At 33.4% G+C, this 10,666-nt stretch overlaps 1 pseudogene; it reads right to left on the bottom strand.

The window, feature by feature from the left end:
- Window positions 1–9,048: 9,048 nt before the first annotated feature.
- On the bottom strand, window positions 9,049–9,690 carry LOC143390395 (transcription factor E2F5 pseudogene; annotated as a pseudogene).
- Window positions 9,691–10,666: the final 976 nt, after the last annotated feature.

Below are 10,666 nucleotides of genomic sequence, written 5' to 3'. Positions count from 1 at the left end.
AGCACATATTCCAAATATGGCCACAGTTGTCCTACTCGTCCTTCAGTATCTATATCACCAATGTGAATTAGCTCCAAAATACACCCTGCTACAATGATGTTACTATCCTTGATATCCTTGCTTTATGATGATTTTACAATGAGACTTAAAGTGCTAATGCAGTAAAAGGAAAATGTAGGATGGGTCTTGAGTAAACACAAAAATAAAGGAGGTTTAAAGTAGCTAAAGAGCGTCAAGTGCAAGCCAAGCTAGTATGACAGTATGTTATACTAATGAAACATAATGCTAGAGGTGTTTTTTTTTTTTTTTTTTTGGTACTGTAAACTGAGAATTAATGTCATATTACTTTTTTTCCTTAGGTTGTTCAGAATTATTCACCCTAAATTCTAATTGAATATACTACTTATTTTAGTTTGAACTCTCATGGTATAAGTTCTGAGATAGAGAATACCAGGTAAAAAGTGTATTGTGGACTGCTCTTTGGAGATACTGTGTGTGTGTGTGTGTGTGTGTGTGTGTGTGTACAAATAGGATTAAGTATAGGGAAAATTGATCTACAACACAGTTGCAACTGAAGCTTCCCCAAAGTCCAGTACAAAATGTTGCAGATAGATTAGCTGAGTTACAGCAAACTGGGGCAAAACAGCTTTACACTTTATATTCTTTCACAAGTCAGTAATCAACTTTGAGTACCAGTCTGGGAGGGGCTAGAAACTTGGCAACTGTTACCATGAGTGTTACCATGAGCCATAAATTTATTTAAGAAAGATAACTCATATTTATTAACCACTAATTCAAAGTAAAATGTTAAAGCCAGAGAACTTACTTGACAGCACTTAAGGAAATTCTGATCTTCTCTAGCTATCTCTGAAGGGCAGAGAGTGAGAATTAGACTCAAGATTTAATCATAAAAACCGACACTTAGAGATTAATAGATGAATGGATAAAAAAATGTGGCATCTATACACAATGGAGTATTATGCAGCAATAAAAAATGACAAAATCATTGAATTTTCAGGGAAGTGGATGGCATTAGAGCAGATTATACTAAGTGAAGCTAGCCAATCCTTAAAAAACAAATGCCAAATGTCTTCTTTGATTTAAGGAGAGCAACTAAGAACTGAACAGAGGAAAAGAGCATGAGGAAAATATTAACATTAAACTGAGACGAGTGATAGGAGGGAAAGGGAGAGAGAAGGGAAAGTGCATGGAAACGGAAGGACACCCTCATTTTTATACGAAATCACATATACAAGATTGTGAGGGGAAAGGGGGGGAAGGGAGAGAATGGAACAACAACAGATGAGATAGAGAGGGAAGATGAGAGGGGAGGGGAGGGGGGATAGTAGGGGATAGGAAAGTTAGCAGAATACAACAGTCACTAATATGGTATTATGTAAACATTGTGAATGTGTAACTGATGTGATTCTGCAATCTGTATTTGGGGTAAAAATGGAAATGCATAACTCATTTAAATCAAATGTATGGAAGATGAAAAAATAAAAAATAAATAAATAAAATAAAATAAATTTTGAAACCAAAAAAAAAAAAAGAGAGAGAGATTTAGCAGATAAACTACCTAAAGTCTGTGTTAGGGTGTTCCTGCTGCTATAACAAAATATCTTAGACTATTGTATAAAGGGTAAATATTTATTTGTCACAGTTCTGTAGGCTAGGAAATCCAGATCAAGGTGCCAGTTGGTTGGTGTCTTTTGAGTGCCTTCTTGTCATATGTTCACAGGACAGAGAGAGGCAGCTCTCTGAAGCTTCTTATATAAAGACACCAAACTCATTCACAAGGGTGGAGCTCCCATTATCTAATCCCTCTTGGACTTTGATGGTTAGTTTCCAGCAAACAAAGTCAGAGGATGGTGCATGATTTCTTTCTCCTATGCTATCACTACCAGATTTCTTTTCTTTCTTTTTCAAAGGAAGTGGTGGGGTTTCTCACTCACAATCCAGGCATATAAGGGTAATTAGTCTCTGTTGCTTTCTTCCATGGGAAAGACCTGGTCTGCAAGGAAACTGTACAGGAATTGTTTGCTCTGAGTAAATAATAATAATCTGCTACATTCCAGAAACCTTAAGTATGAATAGGAGACAACATAAGAAATAAAACCAAACCTCTTTTGTGTTCTTGAACACACCATGCACATTCTTGCCTTAGATCTTGAAGTTGTCTTTCTCTGGACTTCGTTTTTCCAAATGTACACATGGCTAGTGTCCTTACTTCATTTAAGTCCCTGATCAAATTCACCTATGGGTTTAACTTCCCTTGTCCTCTTTCTACAGACACCATTCCTTCCACACTAGATGCTCTATATTTCACACAGTTTTCTCTATCTTCAAAATACTTACCAATCTAAATATTTATTATGTCTTTTATGTATCATTTATCTCCCTCAATGCTGCTCCTTGAGTGGAAGGATAACCAGTGATTTAATTTACTGCTGTGTCCTCAGACCCTTACAAAGTGCACAGGTGGTGCTCATGGAGAGTTTGCCAAATTAATTATAAATGAGTAGGATTCTCTTGCAAGGGTGGTGATATCTAGCTGCTACAAACAGGAGCTGATGTTTAAGCTAGCTTCTGGAGAGAAAATAAAGCATTACTCCTAAAAGGGATCAAAAAAGAAGTTTCCAACTGTCTGCAAAAAAAAAGAGGAACATAATCAATGCTTTCAGTGTGTTATTAAATTTAGTAAAGAGACTGTTGAAGTCTTATGACTTGGCAAAAGCTAAATGAGAGAAAACATGGATTCTTCTCCAACACATTTTTTCATAAATGTATAATACATAATAAATTTATCAAATATATATATATATATATATATATGACACATATTTTTTAATAAAGAGGGTTTCAATCATTTTGCTAAATCTTTATATCTTTTAGGTTATTTATTTTGTTGTGAGAACTACTGAAAGGTTTATATTTTTCTTGAAGCTTATACTGATTATAAGAATCAGTATTTAAAAGCATTTTGGAAAAACAATTAAAAATGAAGCATCAGAAATTACTTCATTGTGCTTTCTCATTTCCAAATGAAGACATTATTTTGTAAGTAGTGAGAGCTAAGTTTAAGCTATCATGTTTTTTGCAGTTTAATTTAGTTACTTAAATTAATTCAGGCTAATCAACTTTGTAAAATATTACTTAATTTTGTACTTTCAAATAATCATCTTAAATAGCATTTTCTAATAAAACATGAGACGAATATTGATATTCTTTTATATTTGTGTCTTAATTGTTGACTGAAATCATTATGAAATTTTTCCCATGCCTAAAGCCAAAATGTGTTCAGATTACTGCTATGAATTAGCCAAGTGGATGAGTAATTACTAGTTGCTTTACAGACAAATTTTAAATTTTCAGTGGCTTTGTACAAAGCAAGTCTGTGGTTCATAAATGCCCAATTTAACATGGTATGACAGGAGAAAGGGAGTAGATTTTCTTCTGTTTAGTGTCTGTGATACAATATTTCTCCATCCTCTGTTCTTGAGATCTCAACATGTGATCTGAAGATTTTGGTATTAAGAAGGAGAGAGCAAACAATAGTACACAGAACTTTTAGTGCCACATTATGGAAATATACACTACTTTTTTGTTCACAGTACTTTACTTAAGTTAGAGATGCTAGTCATCTATCTTCAAGGAAGCCTAGGAAATTAGACTTCCAAAATGCCAAAGTAAAAAGAGTGGCCCTTCATACAGGTGAACTCAAGTTGTCTCTACTATCATTGGAAAAAATATGATAATATTAGGACTTTACATAAACTTAGAAGTTCTCTGTTTAATTTCCAAATATTATAATAAAACTTTTATTTACCATTGCTTTCTTTCTCCAGTTACACTATCTCTTGTAATATTTACTTATCTTAGATTTGTAAAGCAATAGTTAACCAAATTTCAAAAATAAATGATTCATTGTTGAAATCCCAAATATTTTTATGAAGTGAAAGATAAATTATTCTGCAGATAGTTGTGTTGCACCATTTTTGTTATACTAAAGAATACAGAAGAATAAAGAGATGCTGTCTATATAATTAGGCTACCATTTTTTAAGAATAAGCCTATCATATGTAATAATTTGTAAATTACAGAAGTCATCATATAATTATCATTCCATATTCTGTAAGGCATCTCCATACTGCTTTTTCAGAGTGGTTGCACCAATTTGTAGTACCACCAGCAATGTAGGGGTGTACTTTTTCCCGCATCCTCATCAAAATGTATTGAATTTGTATACTTAATAATTACCATTCTGACTGGAGTGAGATGGAATCTCATGTAGTTTTGATTTTCATTTCTCTAATTCCTAGAGATGTTGAACATTTTTTCATATACTTGTTGACTGTTTGTATTTCTTTTTCTGTGAAGTGCCTGTTTTAGCCTATTTATTGACTGAGGCTTTTGTTGTTGTTTTTGTTGTTGTTTGTTTGGGTTTGATTTGGTTTGATTTTTAGTGTTAGGTTTTTTTTTTATTGTTATTTTGAGTTCTTTTTATATCCTGGAGATTAATGCTATATCTGATGTGCAGGTGATATAAGATTTTCTCCCATTTTGTAGGCTCTCTGTTCATGTACTTGATTGTTCCCTTTCCAGTAAAGGAGCTTTTTAATTTGATATCATTCCATTTATTGATTCTTGATTTTCTTCTTCCATGTTAGGAGTTTTACTGAGGAGGTAGGTTCCTAACCAACATGGTAGAGAGGTACAAAATTTGGAATGAAACAGTGATTCGACCCAGTTATCCAACTCTTTGGTTTATGCAAAGGAGTTAAAATCACCATATTATAGTGATTCAGCCACATAAATGTTTATAGCAGCTCAATTCACATTACCCAAGCTATGGAACCAATCTAGATGAATGAATAAAGAAACAGATTAACAAATAAAGAAAATTTTTTATATATACACATGGAATATTACTCAGCCATAAATAATAATGAAATTATGGCATTTTCCAGTAAGTGGATGGAACTGCTGAATAACATGCCAAGTGAAATAAGCCAAAACCAAAAAACCAAAGGCAGAATGTTTTGTCTGGTATGTGGATCCTAACCCACATAGCTTTTTTTATGAAGTGGCTATTTTAGCCTATTTATTGACTGAGTTTTTATTTTTATTTTTTTGAGTTCTTTGGATATTCTGGAGATTAATGCGCTATATGATATGGGTGGGCATCCACATATCGGGGAGGGAAACATTAGAAGTTCATCAGATTAGAAAAAAGGAGAATGAAGGAAAGAGTGGGGGAATAGGAATAGGAAAGACATTAGAATGAGTCAGACATAAGTTTCTATGCTCACATATGTATACGTGATCAGTATAACTCCGCATCATGTTTAACCAACAAAATGGGATAAAAATTGGAACAAGTTATACTTATTCTATGTATGTATAATATGTCAAAATGCATCCTAATGTCATGTAATTATAGAAAGAAAAATATTTTTAAAAAGTCATCATATAATTACCTACTAAATTTTTAAAAAAATTTAGTTTTAGATGAACACAATACTTTTATTGTATTTATATATTCATGTGGTGCTGAGTTTTATTGTATTTATATATTTATGTGATTGAGCCAGTGCCTCACACATACTAAGCGAGTGTTCTACCTCTGAGTCACAACCTCAGTTCATACCTACTGAATTTTTTGAGAAAAGAAAGGTAAGTGAATTTTATGAGTAATAAAAGCTTGGAGGGAGAGTTCTCAGTTTACCAGAACTTAAAATGATGGTTATCTTTGTTCTCAATTAATGAGTGTGTTTAAAATTAGGGTAAACTTTGAATGGGTTCTTAAAAAATATCTTAAAATATACCACAGTGGCTAATCTACATTTGTAGAATAATTGAAGAATTAATTAAATGTTACAGACCTTTTGCAGGTATGGTCTAAAATTTTGAATGCTGAACAGTTAATTACAGGTGTAAAGAATTTAAGCCTTATTTGTAAATACAATTTTCTACTTTGCTTTGAATTATAGATATAGCCAAGTTGAGAGGACTTATTTTGTCCCATGATCAGATGCTACATTTACATCTATATGCTGAAATATTTATGTTTTAAAACAGGAGAAATAACATTTCCACATTTTGTTTCCAAAACGTCTATATCATGGTGATCAACAGACAGAAACAAACTCAGTGCTGCTTTCTGCACAATGTTACACTATTTTGCAAGTTAGTTTTGTTATGGGCATCTTTCATAAAGAAGTTTAAGTCATTGCAAAAAAAAATCCTTCTAATTTCCTTTGAATATATGTTACTGTTAGTCACTGAATTTCTGTTCAACTTTCTCAGGAGAAAATATACATGCATTCATACATGCAGGCCTGCGAGTAAAAATTTGGCAGGTATATTTTGTTTGATTTATTTTACTTTCTTGACCTATTTCCTTTTATTTATACTCTGTTAGAAAGCACTTAGCTTCTATATACAGATTAAATTGCTTCTGGACAAGATGCATTCTCAGTATTTTCAGGTACATATTACAGTGATCAGGTGTATTTCTAAAATACACATCATAAGAATCAAGCCCTATTTAATCTTGTGATAGATACTAGTATCAAGTTTTATAAAAATAATTATTTTGCTGAGTTAGCCTGGAAACATAGAGTCTCTGGTCTTAAGTGACCATAAAAGATTTTTTTGTTCTTTTAAGAACAACTAAGTGCTGAGTTTCTATTATTTATTTGTGTCAGAATAAACAATCATCAAAAAATCAATATGAAGACAAGCACTAGGATTATCTAATTTAAGATGAAAATAAACTTTAGTAAAACAAGGGGAAAATAAAGTGTAATTATTTAACCTCCTCCAGTCAAGTAAGATTATATTGAGTTTCAGCTGAAATTATTACCACACTAATATAGAGTGCACAGTATAAATCCTGTTACTATCATAATCTTCAGTGTAGAAATGAATTCCTTAGTATGAAGATTTTTTATAATTTCAGGTGAACACATAAAATAAATTAGAAATATACTTTTACAGCTTGATTCCAGTTTTTGTTTGTTTTAATATCCAAATATCAGCATTTAAATTTGTATATAAATATTTCCAGAATAATTCCAAGAGAAAACTCAAAAAAAGTATCAAGAATTCTGCTGAGATTTATTATTACCATATGCATATAACAACTAATTTTTTTCTTTTTTAACAAAATGGGTTTGTTTCAGGCCTAAAATGTTGTCAAAATCCACTCTTTCAAATTGGTCTAACTAAATACCTAGAACACAGCCTTCTACAATACAACAGACATAGGTTATATTAGCAATACTTAATATCTCTTGAAATGATCATGCATTGCCTTGTTTTGAAAGTATTGTAAGTTCAAGAAAAATTTGGATAACAAAATAAATAGCAGGAGAGGAAAAAAAGAAAATCAGCATTGTATTTTTAGGAACACCATATCAGTGAGATAAAATTAAGTATCCATGTTTGTTTATTTAAAAAAGGCACATTTTTCACAAAAAAATAAAGAGCTACAAATAAAAATGTTGAATTTGTGACTTGTGACAAGAGAATACTTACTTTCAGTTTATTTTATTTATTATTACACTTCCTTTACATGAAATACTTAATTCATAAATATTTATTTTTGCACCATATTAGCTGCTATGAACGCCTAACATAGTTTAATGTGTTAGGCACATAACCTACAAGAAATCATCTTTTACTTTTAGCAGTTTACAATCTAGTGAAGGAGAAAACTTATGTTTGCATAAACCATTAAGAATAATATAAAAAGGATACCTCCATTAAAAGACAAAGGAAAATAAAACATAAGAAAGATATATGTACCCTAGATTTTTCAAATAAAAATAGTCTCCTGGATGAAGATAAACTTCATCTATATCATTAATTATGGTTGAGATTGGTTTATACAACTGTTAGATGCTGATCAAGAAAGAAGTAATGTCATTCATTTATGGTACACAATGTTTTATGATTTTATTTGCTACATGTGGATAGTAACCAAATTAAGTGTGAAAATTATCATCAATAAGCCAATAAACTAGGGGAATTTATAATAGTTGATAAAAATAGGGTATTTCATTTATATGTTTTGTTATAACCAGAGAATTAAAGTAAAAATTTTAATAAAAATACATGAATACTAAAATTTCCATATACACTTGAAAGATAAGAAGACAATTAAAAGAATAAAATAATTAAAAATTAAAAGCAAAAGTGAAGTAGGAATACAGTTTTCTTGAATCAACAAATAAAAAAAACAAAATAACAATTATAACACTAATAATAATAGCAATAAATATGATAACATATTAAGTGCATGCCAGGCGCTGGGCTATAATTTACCTATTAATTCTTCTTTTCTCATAAAAATATAAATAGTGGATATTATACTTAGCTCTGAACTTTTTTTAATGTTTTATACAACTTTATTTTTAAAAATCTTGTTAATGTACAGGCATTGGCACATTTTAAAAATAAACTACATAAACAGATCTTTCCTATACTCCAGGAAAGTGGAATGTCAGAAGTCAACAAAATGTGATAAACTTAAAGTGCTAAAACAAAAGGCACTTCACAAAATCTGTTCACTGAAACAGTTACATATCCTCATTTACATCCTTCATTTTATAAGTGGCAGTGAATGTCTGTTTGTATTGAAGGATATTCAGAAATCGTTTCATGGTAATAAAAATACTAGACAAACAGTGATTAGCCCTTGGCCAACATTTTTTGTTTTGATGTGCTGAAATCTATTTTTATCTTGCTCTCATAAGAGGAGAAACCAGAAGGATTCATTATTGAAGGAAAACTAAAATCCAAAAATGTAACTACTTGTTTGTAGGGGAGGCTGGTAGATATTAAATAACTTTTCCCCTATCACATCAGAGCCCTTTGTTTTTATGTTTGCAGTTTTGTGAAGTAAAAAAGAAAGTATTAGAGAAGAACACTTCAGAATCAGTGAACTAAAAGGTGTTACATTCATTATTTTAAATACTTAGGTTATTAAGAAGTCTAAAATGTTACACAGAGGTAGATAACAGTCCCAACTTTCCACAGAATCTAATAATTTAGTATCTGGACGTCAAACAGATCACAAACTCCTTCATTATCATCTAAATTAAAGTTGTAGTCATCTGCTGGTGTAGGAGAAAGCCGTAAGAGAGGAAACACATCAGAAGACATTAACTCATCAATGATATCTCCACTGACAGATGCTGCTGAAGATATTTCTGTAGCTGGTATCTGCTGAAGATTCTGGCTTCTTTCAGAGACAAGTTGCTCAGGCAGGTCCTGAGCTGCTATGTTTGATTTTTGTGGAGTCACTGGAGTTGAGGACTGAGAGGAAGGCTGTCTGAGGTCATCAGGTGAGGGAACAGGAAAAACCACAGGCTTGGATGACCTGGACTCTTTATTTATAAGCAGCACGTGGATAGGTCCTGAATGACTCTTTAAATTGATCTGGTATTTCTTTTGTCCATTCTGACCCATTTCTGGAATAGGTACCTCCAGCTGTGTATCAGAAGGTGCTTGAATAGCCAAAAGTGTATCACCATTAAAGCAATTACAGATGTCTTCATGAGTCACATAGGAAAATCTATTATTAATGGAGTCGTCCATCACATTTTTTATGCTTTGTTGTAGCCACAACTTCTGCTGATCAAGTTCTCTTTCCTTTAGTTCTAAATCTTCAATCTCAGCTTTAAGAAAACTTAATCTGTCTATTACTTCTTTAGTATTGCAGCCAGCACCTACGCCTTCCCATTGGATACTATTTTTTGACTTTTTTTCAATCAGATCAATTCCTTCTAAAACATTGGTGATATCATAAATTCTTCTTTTTTGCCTCACAGCTAAAGTATCTGCAGCCGCTTGGAGATCCAGGACGCCTTCCTTGGCCTCCTGCAGCAGCAACACGAACTTGGTGGTGAGCAGCCCCAGGCTTTTCTCTTGCCTGCTGCTGCCGCCCCCCATGCTCCTGAGCTGCGGAGGCGGCTGCAGAGGCTGCCCCTGGGGAGGCTGAGGCTGAGGACGCTGGCCCTGGCCCTGGCCCGGCGCCAGGGTGGTCGGGCCTGCGCTCACCATGCTCCCCGCCCTGCCCGCGGCCACCTGACTGGTGGGCTCTGCGGCGCTGCTCCCCCGCCCATAGAGAGCCGCCCAGAGGGTCGCGGGCTCCTGCAAACAACAGGTGCACGGCGCCCACCGGACTTGGGGCCACTCAGCTGCTCCGCCCCCTCTGGAGCCTGGGGAAGCATGAAAGCAGCCCACGACCGAGGGGAGGGGGAGTGGAAACAAGAAGGGCTTAGCTCTGAACTTTTGTGGAGAAAATGAGATTTTGAAAATTTTAGATCTTAAAACAGATGAATTATTGCTTATTTAAATGTTAAGTTTGTGTATTCAAAGACTCCTAAAGTGATTCTTCAGCTTCAGGACTCTCTTTGAAAATGAAGGGAAAGAATAAGAAGTTCCTGTAAATAAACAATCTTCCTTATTCTGGAGAAAAATCTTACATGGCCCATGGATATATGACTTGCAAATTCTTACACTACCTTTCTGTCCGGCAAGTTATTTAAAAAAAACACAAGAATAGAGTTTCAGACAGAATAATCATCCCTTGGAAATGATTCAAAACAGCCTTAGGCACAATCTTTGACATTCATTTTTAGCTCAGAGCCAGGGT

The sequence above is a fragment of the Callospermophilus lateralis genome, unplaced genomic scaffold (genome assembly GCF_048772815.1).
Source record: "Callospermophilus lateralis isolate mCalLat2 unplaced genomic scaffold, mCalLat2.hap1 Scaffold_544, whole genome shotgun sequence".
In the NCBI taxonomy this organism is placed as follows: domain Eukaryota; kingdom Metazoa; phylum Chordata; class Mammalia; order Rodentia; family Sciuridae; genus Callospermophilus; species Callospermophilus lateralis.
Note: the sequence above shows the minus strand (reverse complement) of the source record. Positions and strands in the feature narration are given on the sequence as shown.